The following is an 18,583-nucleotide window of genomic DNA, read 5'->3' as shown; positions in this document are numbered from 1 at the left end:
GCACCAACATATCTAAACTCAGTCTTCTCTGTGGTACTAAAATAGTATGTGCAAATTACATGTCAGCAGATTACTACAACTTCATGACCTATTTAAAGACCTGTATGACGAACTAACAATACATAATAATAATAATATTAATAATTGTCACGGTCCACTTTAATAAACCACTCAAACACCAAAGACTTTTGACGACCTTTATTGTTTAACATAATAAATAATAAATGCATGAAACTTTATTAAGCATAACACAACTTCAATTCCTTGGAGGAGAAAACATAAAATAATTATCCATAAGGGCAGCATAACCACTCACCCTGGGAATAAGCAGTGTCCCATATTTGCTCACTTATCCCCATCTTTACAAAGCAGCGTTCCACCACTCACCTTCAACATCTCCTATCCAAACCAAAACCACCAAGTCCAAACAACCTCCGCCATCAATCTTTCACCACTTCAAACTCCTTCCACCAGTTATCCGCCAGAGGGGGAACAGAAGAGGGACAGGCTTGCCCCTCTTCTCTGCTCCTCAACTCCAACATGCAATACCTAAACAGGACGGGCTGGAAGGGCAACAAGATCACACCAAATGTGACTCCCAACAACCAAATCCCACCTCAAAAGCCTTCAAGACCCTCCCCCGCCTTACCTCACTTCCTCCCTTATTCTCCAGCCTGCTTAACCCTTTCATGCCTACTCCCTTTCCAAACTCTCTCAACTACCTACCTTACCTGTTATTACCCTTAATCTCCCTGCTTCACCCTCCCCTCTCCATTAAAGATGTCCCTTGACAACTTTGTCTGTTCCAAACTTCATTTGTTACATTCCACTTTAATAAACCACTCAAATCAGCAAAGACCTTTGACAACCTTTATTGTTAAACATAATAAATGCATGAAAGTTTATCAAGCATAACACAACTTCAATTCCTTGGAGGAGAAAACAGAAAATAACTATCCATAAGGGCAGCATAACCACTCACCATTGGAATAAGCAGCATCCGCCATTTGATTGCTTATCCTCACACTTACAAGGCAACGTTCCACTGCTCACCTTCAGCATCTCCTCACCAACCCAAAGCCACCATGTCCAAACAACCTCCACCATCAATCTTTCACCACTCTAAACTCCTTCCACCAGTTATTCACCAGAGGGGGAACAGAAGAGTGGAAAGCCTGTTCCCCTTCTCCACCCACCAGCCCCATGGGCTGTTCACCCTCACACCCTACCCTCACTAAACAGTGCCTCAAAAAACAACCCCAAATTCAAATTTAATAAATCAAGTCCCAATTCACTAAGGTGAACCCCATCTGCCTCAAACCACATGGGATCCCTGTCATCAAACTCACTGTGCCGAATAGTATGCATCCCCATCCCCTTCAACTGTTTTGCTAATGTAAAATTCACATACCTATGAGCCCTCTCACTTGCAGTAAGCTTCTTTGCATCCCTCCAAACTAACCGAGGAATAATCTCTGACCACACCAGATACACTCATGGATAAAGCTTCCTTAAGGCTAAAAAGTCTTCACAAATATGATAAACTAGCTGCCTCTTTGGTAACACGCCCAAATCATTACCTGCTAGATGAATCAACAGAATTCAAGGCAAACCCCACTGGCTCTGTAACATTGTAAATACCTGAAGTAGCTGTTTCTACTTCAACCCTCTAATACCATGCCAGGTAACCTTCCATCCGAAACACTGCAAGCCCAAGTCAGTGCCATTGCTCCTAACCACAGCCCGCCTAGCTGCCTAATACATGAAAGAGTGACCTAAAATGATAATCCTTTTCCCCTACAAAAATAAATAAATATATAAAATAAGAAATACCAATCTTTATTTAATATAAGTCAAAAATGCCTTAGAAGACCACCGCCTCACCCTTTTAATGACTTCAATCGAACTGCTTCCTTTCGCTAGGTCAGATGCCCTGCCTATCCGAAAAGAATGAGTAGAAAATTTGTCCCCTTCAAGGCCCACACTGAAAAGGTCCCTTCTCATGACTAAATTCAACTGTCCCCCCATTAACACCCTACCACCTATGGATGTAAAAACTAATTAATGTGCTCTACCCTCTCTAGCCACACACAGTCTCCTTCCCTATGCTACTGGACACATCTATTCTGATCTAACTTCCCCTAAAACTATAGATGTCCCTTTCACTTCCTGATCAGTTTTTGATGACCTCAACCTAATGTGCACTGTCCTTGGCAACATCAAAACATCATCCCATACCAATGTCCGCAGCAGCTCTGACACCCGAAAAACTACACAGTAGATCCATGCACTCAACATGCCCCACATCACATATTCCTCTGAGCTTCTGCATACTCTGCTTAAACCCTGTAACAACATTCTTAAAATTTCTGTAGTCACCGGCCATCTCCTATCCCTAGTTGGGCCTTCCCCTCCACCCCATCCTTTCAACTCTCACCCAACTGTCCAGGAATTAGTCCAATCCTCCAATCTGGTTGACCAAGCAAGCACACTAATTGCTTCCAAAACCACTCTCACCGATCTCACTGCCTTGCCCGGTACCCTCAGCACTGCTAAATAATGCAACAATAAATCTTCCGACCACACACATTCCTCTTCTGGTAATTGCCTCACAAAACTATCATAATCATGCAATGCCCTATCATACGCTTTCCTGGTGTATATCACCCATGACTGCTGAACCAACCTACCAATCACTGCTGCCCAATCTGCCAAACCTCATCTGGTACAACCATGGGGTCCCTTGCTGCTGTTGGAGCCACCTGTCAAAACCTGAAAAACTGAAAGTGAGACAGGCTGCCAGCAATCTCATTCTTCACCCCTGGCACATGTACACCTGTGAAAGAAAAATGAATCAACAAACTCTGCAACACTAGCTTACGAAGAACCAACAACAAGCATGCAGATTTAGGTTCATAAGTTCATAGGTAGGTACTAGGCTATCTGCCCGAAGGCATTTATAAGCCTAGACAAAATGTGTTGGCTTTCGCCAGCCCTTAGATTAGTTTCCTGTACCTCTGTCCAGCAGAGCCACTGAAGTGATCCCTGGGGTAAACTTTCTGTTTCCCATCCACTCGTCAAGGTTTCTCTTGAAGAGTGTTAGCAAGGAGCTCTGCCTAATGTAGATTGGAATCTTGTTCCAAAGCATGGGAAGTCTCTGTGACAGGAATCTATCCCTCCAGCACGTCCTATTTATTGTTGTGGCGAGGTTTAGATCCCTAGAGCATGTGGCTTGAGGGGATAAGCTTTTCGTTAGGTGGAGCATGTCCATCAGTTCTGGGTTGGACATGGCCTTGTATGTCAGGCAGAGATCAACTCTGAGTAGGCGGTATGCAACCGAGTACAGCTAGAGTTTCTTCATTCGAGCTGCATAGGACATCTGTTTGAGGCCAGTGATCCTCTTGGTGAGGTACTTCTGTGGTCTTTCCAGCTGTTGTAGGTATCTTGTAAGATACATCCCAAATGGGGAGTTGTACTCTATGATGGGTCTGATGAGCGATGAGTAGAGGGGCACAATGACCTCTTTTGATCTGGATGTGAACCCTTTTGTGATAGGGTGTGCCATGTAGAAGGATTTTCTAACCACTTTGGCAAAGTGATTATCAAAGGAGATTTTACTATCTACTTGGGTCCCCAGATCCCTTATTACGTCCTCCGTATTTAGGGGACTACCACCTATGTGGTAGTTTGTGGGTACTTTGTTTTTTCCAAAGGGGATGACTATGCACTTTTTGGCATTTAGCTTGAGGCCATGATTTTGACACCACGTGTCCATCTCAGTGAGACCCTTTTGGAGGATGTCTGTGTCAGCTGGAGAGTCAATTATAGCTCCTAGTTTGCAGTCGTTTGGGAACTTGGTCAGCCATAGTCCTCCTGTGCTTGCCTGTACCTCTGAGAAGTATATGCTGAACAGGAGGGGTCCTAGGACTGAGCCCTGGAGAATGCCACTTCTAACCGGTTTAGTCAGACCTAGCTCCCGCAACTCTTACCATGTGGGTTCTGTCCATGAGCCAGTTGGCAACCCATCTTGTAATGTAGGGGTTTATGTTCAGGCTGATGAGCTTGTCTATAATACCAGAATGGGGAATGGTGTCAAAGGCCTTTGCGAGGTCTAGGTTAGGCTGTGTGTACCACTTTTTCTCATCTATAGCTTTGGTAACTGTCTCAAAGAAGTCCACCAGGTTTAGGAGGCATGATCTGCCCTTAAAAAAGCCGAACTGAGTAGGGTCCAGTGTTTGGAGGTTCCCAATGTCTCTGTTAATGAGTTCCATGATGATGCGCTCCACAGCCTTGCAGATCAAGCTAGTCAGGCTTATAGGGTGATAGTTCCCAGGGTCTGTTGTGGCTCCACCTTTGTGGAGCGGAATAACTGTTTCTGTGCACCATTCTATGGGTACGTAACTTGTGGAGAGGCTGGGTTTGAAAAGTGTGTTTAGGTGAGGGGTTAGTTCATCATTGAGCTCTTGTAGGGCGCAGCCTGGGACACTGTCCGTTCCCATTGATGCTGTGTTTTTGGCTGTGATGTCAGGAGCTCTACATTCTTCTGGTATGGTTATGATCCCCTTTGGGGGTGAGAGGGGGGTGAAGTTTGCACTGAACCTGTCTGCCAGGATGTTGGCAATATCGGTTGGTTCAGTGTATTTTGTACCATTCTGCACTAACTCCAAGCAGATCTGAGCATTGCCACCTAGATTCTTGACATAGCTAAAGAATGCCTTGTGGTTATCTTTGGAGTCCTTGGCAATTTTTCTTTTGAAACTCATCTTGGATGATTTTATGAGGGATCGTAGTTTCTTGCTGATACTGATCAGGGATGTCTTTCTTCTTGGGATTTTACTCTTTTCTGTACTAGTTTCCTCCTTCTGTTGTATAGCTTTTTTATGGCTGGAGTCCACAAGTCTGGTTTCTTTTACTTAAAGGAGTGAGTCTTGGTTTTGTTTGGGATAGCATGATCCATGCATTCTTGTAGGTGCCCATAGAATGCATTAGTAAAGGATTTTGCAGCTTGGACAATGTTATCCTTTAGCATGGGGGCTTTGAAGCTTTCCACCTCAGTCTTAAGTAATGTGAAGTTTGCTTTTGAAAAGTTTTTCATGGCGATTTCCTTGTCTGGGGATGGGGGCAGAATGTGGATATCCAAAGTGATTTGTTTATGGTCAGATCTAACCAGTGAGGGGTTGACCTCTGGCGTGGAGCACCGGTCGCACATGTTGGTGATGACCAGGTCCAATATGTTGTCACCTCTGGTGGGAGTGTTGACCAGTTGATCCAGGGCATTTGAGTTTATAAATTCTAGGAAATTTTGGGCAAGGGAGTTAGTACTTGAGTAGTTCTCCCAATTAATGTTTGGGTAATTGAAATCACCCAATACTAGGGTGTTTGGTAGGACCTTTATATTTCCCAGTGTTTCCAGACATGTGAAATGGGGGTCCTGGGACATGGTGGGTGATTTGTAGCAAGCTACAATTTGAATTGCAGTTTTGCCCATTGTTAGTTGCATGTGGATTATCTCTGAAGCATCATGTGTGCCACTAAACTGGAGGTGTGGGTATCCTTGATGAATATGGATATGCCCCCGCCTTTTGTCTTTCGGTCCGGGTTCTGTGGCCAAAATGTATGGTATGAGTTGTAGCCTGGTAGTGCTGGGGTGCTCTCTGGAGCCTTAAACCAGGTTTTTGTTACTACACATATATTGATTTTCTCCATACTGAGGAGTGCCTCGAGTGCATGCATTTTGAGGTTTAGACTTCTGGTATTGAGTAGCATTACCCTCAATTTTTTGTTACTTGTGCTATTTATGGTGGTGGGTTTGTCTTTTGAGCCTTGCCTAAAGAAGGCACTATGGGGGTGGCAAGAGCCTTGGCCAGTATTCAAAAGCCTAAGGGTGACAGGTGCAAGCCGTCTCTAGTGAAGCAGTGTGGCTTGTCGAGCATGTCATCCCAGGCGGACAGACACTGGATCCCCTTTGAATGACACCAGAAACTTAGCCAATTGTTGAAATTGATAATGTTTTCTTTATACTGTGGTATCATTCTTGGTGAGGGCAGGATGCTACTCAGGGTCAGGGTCATACCGGCCTGGGCTACAAGATCAGAGAGCTCTTCCATGTCTCTTTTCATGTAGTCCAAGGAGGTACAGCAAAGGTCATTCACACCAATATGGACAATGACAGGGTCATATTTGTACTCGCTCTTGAGTGACCTGAGTGCTTTTGTTATGTGGCAGATCCTGGCACCCGAAAGGCAGCTAACAGTAACCTTCTCCTTATTCAGCCTAGTGAGAGGGACATCAGTGTGCCTGACTATAGAGTCACCTATTACTAGTATGTCGGGTATGTTATTATGCCTTAAGGGCTGTGATTGCATGGCACACTGGTTTTGTGAAGTAGGTGTTTCATGATTTGTGTTGTGGGGTGGAGCTTGCTTGGATATCTGCTTTGGAGGTCTCTGTTGCTTTTGCAGATTTTTATTTAGAGCATCCGAGTATGTTTTTGTGTATTTATGTGTGTTTTTTACCGGTGCTGGTTTAATGGGTCTATGTGAGACTGGTGGTGTGATGCAAGTATTTCCCTTCTCCTCTTGACTGTCTGATCCAGCCTTGGGTTGAGAGAGCTTAGCCTCCAGTTTGGCTGTATAATTGGATATGTATTATTGGATATATATAATTGGATAAATATAATTAGATATATAATATTGGACATATATTTGGATGTATGGATTTAGCCATCTTAACTTTCACATCTTCCACTCCTACCATACCACTGATGCAGCTCAAATCGACATAAGCACCAGGAAGGCAACATCCTGCTTCCATTCCTCCAGCCAATGAGGAGGACATGGCACTGAAAACCTTTGCCTCACAAAAAAATGCTCCCATACGCAAACCCCCAGCTTCATTTGTAAACAACTGTAAATCCCCTTGACTTATGCTGCCTGTCTGCCAAAATGTGATCCTGTTAAACTGCTGTAAAAGCTGTAACCACAAACCTAAGTCCTCCCATGCTAACTTGCTAACCCTTACCCTGTGGTACTTTTACCTTCTTGCAAAAGAAAGCAACTGACCTACAAAATGTACATCCAGGATGCACTGCCCTACAAGCAAAATTCAACAACCCCAACAACTCCATGACATCTCTCACCTGAACCTTAGTTCTGGATCTCATCCATATTATTTTCTCCTGTAGTCTATCAACCATTTCTCCTGGCAAGCAAAATAAACCTAGACCCATGTCCACATTAAAATCCAGGAAATGTAGTGACTTCAGCAGGGCCTCCAGCTTATGCGTAGCTAATGTCACTCTCAACTTCTCGCACATTCCCAAAAACTCACGCGTCACCTGTGCTACCTCTTTCCTCCCACCCACTAGCAAGAAGTCATCAAGGTAATGTACTGCTCTCTGCCCTTCCACCCTCTGTTGCCATATCCAATGTAAGGCCGTACTAAACTTTTCAAAAGTGGAACAAGCCACTGCACATCCATCGGCGTAGCTGTGTCAAAACAAAAACTATCCACCACTACCCTACCCAATAATGGCCAATCCTCTGACTGAACCGGCAACAGATGAAAGGCCGACTCAATATCCACCTTCACCAGCCAAGGGTCTTCAAAACCTCTAATGAAGGGGACCACATCATCCAAGGATGCATATGTCACTCTAACTTCCTCCTCAGGGATGAAATCACTGACAGAGTTGCCTTCTGGGTAAGATAAATGATGTATTAAATGAAACTCACCCAGTCTCTTCATGGGAACCAAACCCAAAGGTGTCATTTTAAACTCAGTAAATGGCGGAGTATCAAAAGGGCCCAACAACCTACCCGCCTGACATTCCTTCTCAGTCAAAGCTCCCAGAACATCCTTCCTCCCTCGCACAGACTTCAGCTGTTTTCTCACCTTACCATCACCCACTAAACTAGACTTGATCGAAAATCCCCTCAAAAAACCCTCAACCAATTGCCCCACCACTGCCAGTAGCAGATACTGTGCCAGCAGCTCATGCAGGACCTGCACCTTAATAGGTGAAAGGGCCCCCTGGGTGTCCCTTGCTCCCTGAAAGGGCCCCCCCTTTGGCCATGAAAATCGTTCCTGCCCTGCACCCCTTGCAGCCCCATGGGTGCCCCATTCCATCCTCTCTGACCAGGAAATGATGATGCCTGACCCCCAAACTGACCCTTACCTCTACCACATCCCATCACTGAATGGCCGCCCATATAGTTTAAACAACCATGGGTGAATTTGCAACCTGTGCAGGAACATCTCCCTGCATTAAAAGCACAACATACCCCAACACCCACTTCTATGGGCTTACCCACTGTATTTCCCAACCTGAAGCTGTCCATCATAGTGGACAGCCAGATATTAGGGTATCTAAAAACCCAGCATATGGATTTGTCAACTGACTTCCTCTTGCAAAATTTCTGGTCATACCATAGCCATGCATTACCTGGCCATATCCTTTGTGCCTCTTGTATAGTCAGAAAATAGGCCAGGAATGGAAGGACCAAAGTACTATCCCTTTCCAACCATACCATCATGTAATATATGAAACCCAAGACCCAATTTTCCCATGTCCTCTGCCGAAACTGACCCACACGGCTGTGACCTAATGCCACCAAGGCAGCCAAAAGGTCTTTTCCATTTGCCATATCAGCTTCCATAAGGCACTGCACCCCATCAGCATCAATTAACTCAAAAATATCTATGTATTCCCCCTTTCAAATCTTCTCCTTTACCATAAGCTAGATGTGAGGAGTCAAAAGGATTGCTGCACCCTCCTGTCTTAAAGCCTGTGTCATCAACCATTCCCCCGGTAATGTCCCAAAGTCTGACCCTACCTCCTCTAAACAAGGGTCCATGTCTTCCTCCAGCAATGAGAGAGTACTATCAAAACTCAGATCATGACCCACTAATGTCTGCAAACCCACACTACCAGCCTTGCCTCCACTGACATCCTGTGAGACCCTGGGCATTCCATTAACCCTGCCTTGCATCCCCACACTCAACCCCAGGCACTGACTCCCAGCTACCTGTCCCTTAGCCCTCCCGGCAGAGACTAACAAATTATTACCTGTTGGGGCTGAAGGTGGTGCCACCGGTGTTGCAACTTCCATTGTCCTTTCCACCACTGTCGGCTTCTGCCCTGCTCACTTGGATCTGGTTGCTTGTGTACTGCTATCTGCCTGCCATCTCTTCTGAGTCTTGGGACCCTGCATGCTGGTAGCTGCATCATCACTCAGCATCTCCTGGAACAGGTCCTCCGCTTGTGCCAGAATGCTCGCCTATTTCTGCCTCAATGCTCATACCTCTGCCATGATTGTTCAGCTCGATACCTGAAGTACAAACAGACACTATAAGTACATGAGAAAAAAAAACACATACACACCTTTAAAACACATAGTAATACCCTGCCAGCCTTTCCATGACTTAGTGTAGGAGCTCTGTCCACTCAGTACTGCAGCACGTGCTCACAGCCCCAAACCAGGCTCCAAGAAAAGGTAGGAGATCCACTCAAACTACTTTTACTCCTGCTTCTAAAATGCTTAATCATACCCCCTTTTTTAAAACAAAAACAAAATCCCCTTTCCTTACCTCAGTCTAGCTACACTCCACATGCATGATGCGCCTAACACCATCTTCCTGCCTTGACTAACACAACAGCAGTACTATGGATCTGCAAAGGGATGCACAGCAACATACCTTGCCTCCTCATTCTGAAACCTTTATTTATTTTATATTTATTTATTTTTTTCTAAGCCACACTCCCTGCGTGCAACCTTATTGTCCTTCAAGCCAAGAACAGTAAGTCCAGCCTTAATCTAGCCTCTGACCCTCACCCTTTAACTTATACATTATATATTTTTTTTTTAATTAACTAATGCCACAGTTGTTACTGCGCATGCACAGCCAGCCATTAACGGCCAGAGGGAAGCCTGCAAAATGATACGCTGTGTCCCCTCTGCCCACTAACCACCAACGAACACAAGGGAAATAAGGAAGATAATGAATGCTAGCTTGCTGCCTATGCCCTGACTATCCCAAGCTTTATGTTTTTTTTTTGACACTCTGCCTGCCTGCAACCTACCTTTCCCTAGAACCTGGAGCAGTAAGCCCAGCCTAACTCTATACTCCGACCCTCACCCTTTAACTTGTTACCTTATAATCTTTTTTTTTTTTTTATAACTAACTCCACTGGCGTTACTGAGCATGCATGGCCAGCCATTAACATCCAGAGGGAAGCCCACCTCTGCCCACTAACCACCACTGAAAAACTAGGGAAACAAGGAAGATTAAAACAGGGGCTAGCTTCTTTCCAAACCCCCTTCAGCAGCCATTCCACACAAGCCTCATGCACGCAAGCCATATCAATGCCTCAGACACCACCACGAGCAGAAACCATTCAACCACCAAAGAACTTAAGGAACAACACTGCAGGAAAAAGGTAATTAACTGCAAATGAACCATACACACACATACCTCACAAAAAGGATTACTGGCCTCAAACAGATGCCTTACGCAGACCGTCTCAAAAAACTCCAGCTTTACTCCGTCGCATATCGCCTACTCAGAGGCCATCTCTGCCTAACATACAAAGATATGTCAAACCCAGAACTGTTGGACATGCTCCACTTAAAGAAATCCCAATCCCTCTGAGCTACACGCTCTAGGGACCTAAACCTTGTCACCACAATAAACAGAACATGCTGGAGGGACAGATTCCTGTCCCAGAAACTTCCCATACTCTGGAACAGACTAACTCTCTATGTCAAACAGAGCTCCTCATTAGCACTCTTCAAGAAAAATCTTGATGATTGGATGGGTAATAGGAAATTCACCCCGGGGATCACTTCTGTGGTTCTGCTTTACAGGGGCACAGGAAAATAATTTTCTTGGGTGGCAAAAGCCAGGGTACCTTTTTGGCTAGGCTTGTATAGGCCCTAGGGCCAATAGCCTAGTACCTACCTATGAACCTATGAACCCAGCAAACCTTCTACACGTGCAACCTTCATCCACTAATATACCACGAGCCTCTAACTATCTTACTCTCTCTTTTTTTTATTAGAGTTTACCCTGCCTATCCCCACTGCTCCCCACCACCCCAGTATCACAGTGTACAAGACTACCCTCCAGAGAAAAAAATTATGATATATATATATATATATATATATATATATATATATATATATATATATAGATATATATATATATATATATATATATATATATATATATATATATATATATATATATATATATATATAAGACCTCCTGCCTACTCCTTATAGAACCAGGAAAACTGTACTCATCTTACCATCTTTTTTGTAACTAACCAAGGCCTACCTTACTCCCACCTCAGGTCATCTGTGACATGATCCTGCTTCCAAAAAGATCACACCAAATGTGACTCCCAACAACCAAATCCCACCTCAAAAGCCTTCAAGATCCTCCCCCTGCTTTACCTCATTTCCTCCCTTAGTCTCCAGCCTGCTTAACCCTTTCATGCCTACTCCTTTTCCAAACTCTCTTAACTACCCATCTTAATTAAATAATATGCAATAATTTTATGGAAAAAGATCACACTTACAGTAACACACAAAACAACTGCACCATCTCTTGAAATAGCAGTCTGATAGAATGTAAGTCTGATGCACAACAGCTTTTCAAGGAGAAGTACTGCTGCTACTATGTACTTCAGCCTTAGTTGCACTGATACTGTGTGGTGCACCTATCTACTGTATATATGTTCTTGTTTTTTTTTTCACTGTTCTGTTTGGTGCTGTATACTCTCACTGTTTTTTACACTTGACATATTTTGTATGATTAACAGTTGATCAACGTTAAATGCTTTTATCTAAAGTTAGGAAGTCAAAAGGCCCAGCCAAATAAATATGAAAAATTTAGAAAGAGGGAGAATCAATAAAAGAACTGAAAATGTCAATCCACAAGAAGATGGCTGAAAAGAAAAGTTGCTGAAACAGTAAACACATTAAATACAGAAAAAAAAACATGATACACCTATGCCTTCTGTAGTAAATACATCTGATCAAAAGACTAAACTTATTAAAAAACTCCCCAGAAATAAATCTTGCATGCATCTATGAAAACATAACCCAGTTCAGCAACACATTCCACACAGTTAACCAGTAGCTATGATGTTATCCAAAACATCCATCCACAAAGTCATACAACTGTGTCACAATCATGTACCTAGTCCAAAAAAGCACCAGATCTTAACCACACAGAATAAAACATGCAGCTCAATCACCTAAATGTTAAACTCCTTCCGATAATGAACCCACTATCCCTAGTATCTAAACTCACCTGCCCCAAAATAAAAAAAGAAAAACAAAAATGTCTCCTAGAGATTTAAGAAGGAAAAAGAAAAAAATCCTAAGTGATAAAACAATGTACAAAAATGTACACTTACCAGTCCTTCACCACATCATACTTGCTTAAGAACCTAAAAAAAAAAAAAAAAAAACTCCTTCACCCGTACACTGTATACACAATCTCAACAAATTAAAAGCCAAAGAAAAACAAAGGAAAAAATAAATAAGACCCCCCAATAAAATAACTTAACATAACCATTAATGTATTCTACAATGGAAAAAGTGCATAATTACAGTTCCACTAAGTCACACATACACAATAAATAAACAAATAAATGAATAAAAATAAATGGAGTGTGTCACAACCTGGTTTTAGACCTTCAAAGCATTTTCTACTCAGGAGTAGCAGATGTATGTGTTAATGAGGGACGGCATCTTCCCTTCTCTTGGATACAACATAGTTCATACATCTAATATCAATGTCCTGCATATTCCATGTATGAATTTGCTTGTAGTAAATGCAGGCAGGACTGCACATGTCTCAGAGGTATCTTCAAAACTCCACAGATGGAAGTTAAGTAAAGGAGGGTTAGCTGAGTTCTCTTCAGGATATAAAATGTAATAATTGTTTAGAACATATCTGCGCTTAGTCAATATTACAAGATAAGTGACAAATTCCCTTACAGAAAATATGCCACCAGAAAAAAAAAGTACAAAACTTCAACAAAGAGCTGATTCTTTGTCCGTAATCTGGACTGATACTTCACATGCAAAATGCAGCTCAGTACTCATACATGTCTTTTTGTACATGTATATGTGTAGCTCATTACTCATGCATGTCTTTTTGTATATGTATGCATGCAGCTCAGTATTCATACATATATTTTTGTACATGTATACATGCAGGTCAATACCGATGCATGTCTTTTTTGTAAATGTATATGTGCAGCTCAATACTCATGCATGTCTTTTTGTATTTGTATAAGTGCAGCTCGATACTCATGCATGTCTTTTTGTATATGTATACGTGCAGCTCAATACTCATGCATGTCTTTTTGTATATGTATGCATGCAGCTCAGTATTTATACATTTCTTTTTGTACATATATACATGCAGCTCAATACCGATGGATGTCTTTTTGTATATGTATATGTGCAGCTCAATACTCATGGATGTCCTTTTTGTTTATGTATACACTAATTGCAGACTTCTGCATACATTATATTTTGACAGTCTATAAAGTTTTATATTTTGGTTCAGGTCAAAGCAGCTTATATGACTTCTACTCTGGGAAAATAAAACAGAAGATATTCAGAGCATTGCCATATTGGGTAACATTGCATTACATCTGGCAAACCCTATATATCTTGATAAAAGTTAATTTTTCTTACATTTATTAACATGTTATTATATCTACAAATATTGGCAGGCATGTAATGGAATATATGGTGGCACTGTCTATAGCCAGATATATCGATTTATTTTCTAATTGAATTGAGATAGAAAATACACAAGTAATTTAGAGTTAAAATTCTGCACTTGTAGCAAACATATGTAAGCCATCACATCCATTGAGGTGTGTTTTGTGCCTTGTGGTTCAGTTTAGTCAAATGCATATGATGTGTAATCTTGCTAGCAATCTTAGTAAACATACCTGAATCATGTTTTGCACTCAATTTCTTTGTTCATGAGTGCATATGGCTAGGGCATGATGATATAATATGCATATCAGAGACATTTACAATTCATAAAAGTGCCATAAAATATTGACATTGTTGACATGCAGTGCTATAATGCTAGATGAGTCCAGGCATGCAGTTTGTGTGCAGTAGGTATACAAATGAAGATCCAATGCCTGCACTAAGGAATTGCTGCCTGATTTTATGGGATAGTGAATGCAGACGACCAGCACTTAAAAAAATAACACTAGGTCACATATTCCTCAACACTGCACCAGGATTAGGTATGGATATCATAAGTTAACCTACCATGTATATCTCTAGAAGATGAAGTGTGCCATTAATATCAGACCTTCCATTAGTATGTGTGCAAAGGAATGCAACAGAGCAACCACTTTTTATTGCAGCAGTGCCATACTGACACCACAATTCTCCATCCAATTACAGCAACAACACTACTGGCTACATTCATTTGTATTGTGTGTATGAAGGCTGTTCACACCATTACACCTCTGAGTGAGTAGTGTAAGTTTCTTCTTTTATAAGTCTGTTTTCTAAGGGAGGATAAAGGACTAAGGGGAAATGTAACTGGACTGCTATCAGAAGAAAGTCTAGGATGGAATGATGTGACATGGCTATCAGATAAAAGGAGCATAGCTTACTGTTGACATGAAAATGTGCTTTCTCACAAGTATTTATTTTTTAAGACAGCTTGAGCTTCCTGAAAGGATGTGGCGGAAGTGGGAAGAAAATCTACTTTAAGATAGCCATTACACTAGCAAACAAATCTTCTCCCTCTACTAGATTGCTTATCTCACAGTGATAGAAAAGAAGTATGATGCACAACAGTCTTCCATGCAGACAATGCCATATGATGTCTGTAAACAGGACTTGCATGTTTAATTGCAAAGTACTTCCTGATACCCTCTTTAATTGTCTCTAGATATGTGATTTAGTATTCCTCTAAGGCTGCTGCATTGTGAACTCCATGGTTCAATTATGGTGCAATGACCACAGTGTTTTTTTAAGCTAAGTATAAGATGCAAAGCTTCTCATCTCATAACAGAGGTGGTGTGTATGGCTGGAATGCAGTAAGTGCCACACATGAAACAGTTTCTTTTATGCACAAACTATCGGTCTCATATATGGTTGCTGCAGGGTTAGAAGAGATGAAGTGGCTGTGCTTCTCTGATGATATTTATAGACAGACTTCACAGCAGGCAGCCTCATCTTGTACTGCTTGGAGCAGCTCAGGGTTCACAGTGCACATAATGCAGAATATGCAAATGACTGTAGGTCAATGAATATGAATCTACATATGCAGTTAAGGCTAAATAAGATCCAAATGTGTCCAGGCAGCAGGTTTTGTGATATGTGTATATATAAATATCTATATATCTATATCTATATCTATATATATATCTTCTGCACTGCCAGGTTGTCTGCAATGCAGAACATAATTATTTACAGAGTCTCCATATGCCATGTTGGCAGTTTACATAATTCCCACCAGCATTTTCTGTGAGGTCACTTTTTCCAAGGACATTTGCTTGGCAATCCCGTGTGTCTCCTGCAGAGTAATTGTGTACTAATGCAGACACAATACATGTAGCCAAGTATCCCTCAAAACAAAATATGTTGTGTTTTGCAGGAGATCCCTTCTTTTACCCTGACTCACGTTTCCTGTCTTTCATATGCAGATCATGCAAGAAATGTCATTAATCACAACACGTGCAGAAATACACAATGTCATTGAATAGTCTTTGTCTGAAAAAGGGATGTTTTTGCTTCTTCCACACATCTTGTGGGACAATGCTGTAGATGCCTCACACACCCAGCAGACTTGTTGTTGTATATGCCATGCTGCACAACATGACTATGTTGAAACAAGGTGGTAAGCCACATGAGGTGTATATGCTGTAATCTGCAGCAGACAAAGAGCAGCAGAAGATGGATAGAACATGGAGGTGGAAGGGGACAATTTGCACAGCAGTTCTGGTAAAGAAGCAATGCATAGTCATCAATTATGGGCCATGACAATCATAAAATGATGCTGTCGCATAGAAAAAAATCATTATGCATACAGTATTAATGTCACACTGTGCTGGTCAGTGCATACTGGTATCACACATCACATTAATACACACAGAGTGGAGTGTATCGTGCATCACTGTCATCACAATTTGCTGAAATGATGGCAATGCAATAACAGAAATTCAAATTTATACTGGGTGTGTGGCACTTGATACAGGATTAGAGGTCAGAAGCCACAGTCTCTGGAGCTTTGAAAGTGTTGAAGATCATGTCCTTCTGTAACATGAATAGTGTGCCACTATGTGACTTTAAACTATTGCCACTCTTCTGGCAAGAGAAGACAGGCCAAGAGACCTTCTGTGGCAAGATTGGATTTGTACTATTTGTTCTGAATACATCTCAATGGTGAGGAGTTCCAGAGTGAGAACCTTATAGTCTTAGCTGCTGAAGATGATTAGTGGCAGACATTCTGACAGCACATGGCACTGCTGCTGAGTATGCACTCCTCAAAGGTCCACATATGGGTCAGTCCTGAGTTTGAATCCTACCCCAGTCATGAAAAAACTGCCATTGTGGGCAGTCATGTAACAGCTTCTATAACCATGAATCATAATAACTGCATCAGCAGTGTTATACTATTTGTTACCTTGCTACCCATCTAAGGACCTGCCCTTTACAACCACTACAACATATTGTCACCTTGACCAGATAAACCTACAATATGAATATTGTCTGGTCCTTTGATGCACAGCTGAATTTTAATTATTGCAACCTACAACTACAGCTAGGAAAGTTAGCACTGGTTATCAGACTTGTAAAGTATGACCACAGTAGAGAATATGGAAATGATGCAGTTCATCGGCCAAATCCAGATATGTATCTATTAAGGAATAAAGGAGCCCTCCAGTTTCTTCCGAATGATCGCAAAGTCTACCACACATGGTATAACCCTCTACTAATCTGCATTGCTGCACATGGATTGCATATGTCATTGTAACATGGTACTAGACTCTGCAAATCTGTACCATATGGCATACTATATAGGTAAATAAGGGATGAATACCTTTGAACTGTATAATTACATGAAGGAGCCCTTCAGTTTCTTCCAAATGATCACAAAGTCTACCACACATGGTACAACCCTTTACTAATCTGCATTGCTGCATATGGATTACATATGTCATTGTAACATGATACTAGACTCTGTAAATCTGTACCATATGGCATACTATATAGGTAAATAAGGGATGAATGCCTTTGAACTGTATAATTACATGAATATGAAACTGAGCCTTACTCTGTATACTATGCATAACTATTTCTGTGCTTCCGCTGCGTGTCACCTAACAGAACATGACTGCATATAATGCAACTCAAAAGTGGTGCAGCATTGCACAACAGGTGATTCATGAATGTGCACTGCTGCCTTTGGGTCATCCACAATATTACTCCAAGATACAAATCAGTGGTTGACATGGCTACTTATGCTGCTGTTAGGTGCAGGTCTCTTGCAAGTGAGAAACAGCAAGATATTTTCTTGCTCTCCTATCTGAGAGGTTTTGCTTATCCCCTGTTATGTGTCAATGATGGTCTCTTTAAAAAGTTTACTGTGGGGTATAACTTGCTGAGGTCTTGTCCAGGTCTTTGGACATTCCTAGGTGTAGTAAGCACTGTAGGTATAGTTACAACTGCCTGAAATAACACCAGGCTGACTGGCTTGAAGTATAGAAAAAAAGAGATTTGGAGGAGCACCCTAAGATTGGCTATATGTATGTTAGGACAGTCCTTTATATTAACTTTCTTTACTGTCGCACCATTCACCGTTTTTTTTTTATTGTTTGTTTGTTTTTTTGTTTACTTTTGTGCACTTTTATCATTTATAGCCACTGCTTTTACATTTTATGGTTCTGCATATAACAGTTATGCACGCCTTCCTACTGTAGCTATCTTTTGTAGGTTCAGAGTATGATGGTTGTGTCTCCTGGACCCATTCAGTCTGGTTACCTACTATTACAACTGAAACTAGGACCACATGGGGGTGAAGGCCCCTTTAAAGATGATGCCATTGTCCAGTGTCTGTCTTGTCAAAGTCGGGTAATGGGGGCAAAGACAGAATGGTATGTCAGTACTTGGCTCAGTCATGTTGAATGCCTCCTGGAGAAGACTGCAGATTTAATCAAATTTCAGGCCCAGATATGAGGCAAAAAGATGTTGGATGGGCCCATTCCAGTGACCACAAAGAACCATTAGCTGCTTATTTTTCTGCATAGATTACCTCCTGGGCTGTGGTAGTAGCTTAGCCCCAACAAGTACATGCCCTGCCCCCTATTTTGTTGTATCCCATTTTTTTTCTACTTTCCCATTAACATTCATCCATCATCTGTACATATGGCTCTTCCCTTGTCAAGCAAACCTCATGTATGCACTATGACCACTGTTTCTTTGTATGTTTTTGTTTTTCTGTATACTCTCACAAGCTGTGCCACCAGCTCTTTCCATTCACTGTCTTCCATTGTGCACCATATCTCCTCATCCTTTCTTTC

This window comes from Protopterus annectens, chromosome 8.part0 (genome assembly GCF_019279795.1).
Source record: "Protopterus annectens isolate FY-2018-M chromosome 8.part0, PAN1.0, whole genome shotgun sequence".
Taxonomy (NCBI): Eukaryota; Metazoa; Chordata; order Ceratodontiformes; family Protopteridae; genus Protopterus; species Protopterus annectens.
Note: the sequence above shows the minus strand (reverse complement) of the source record.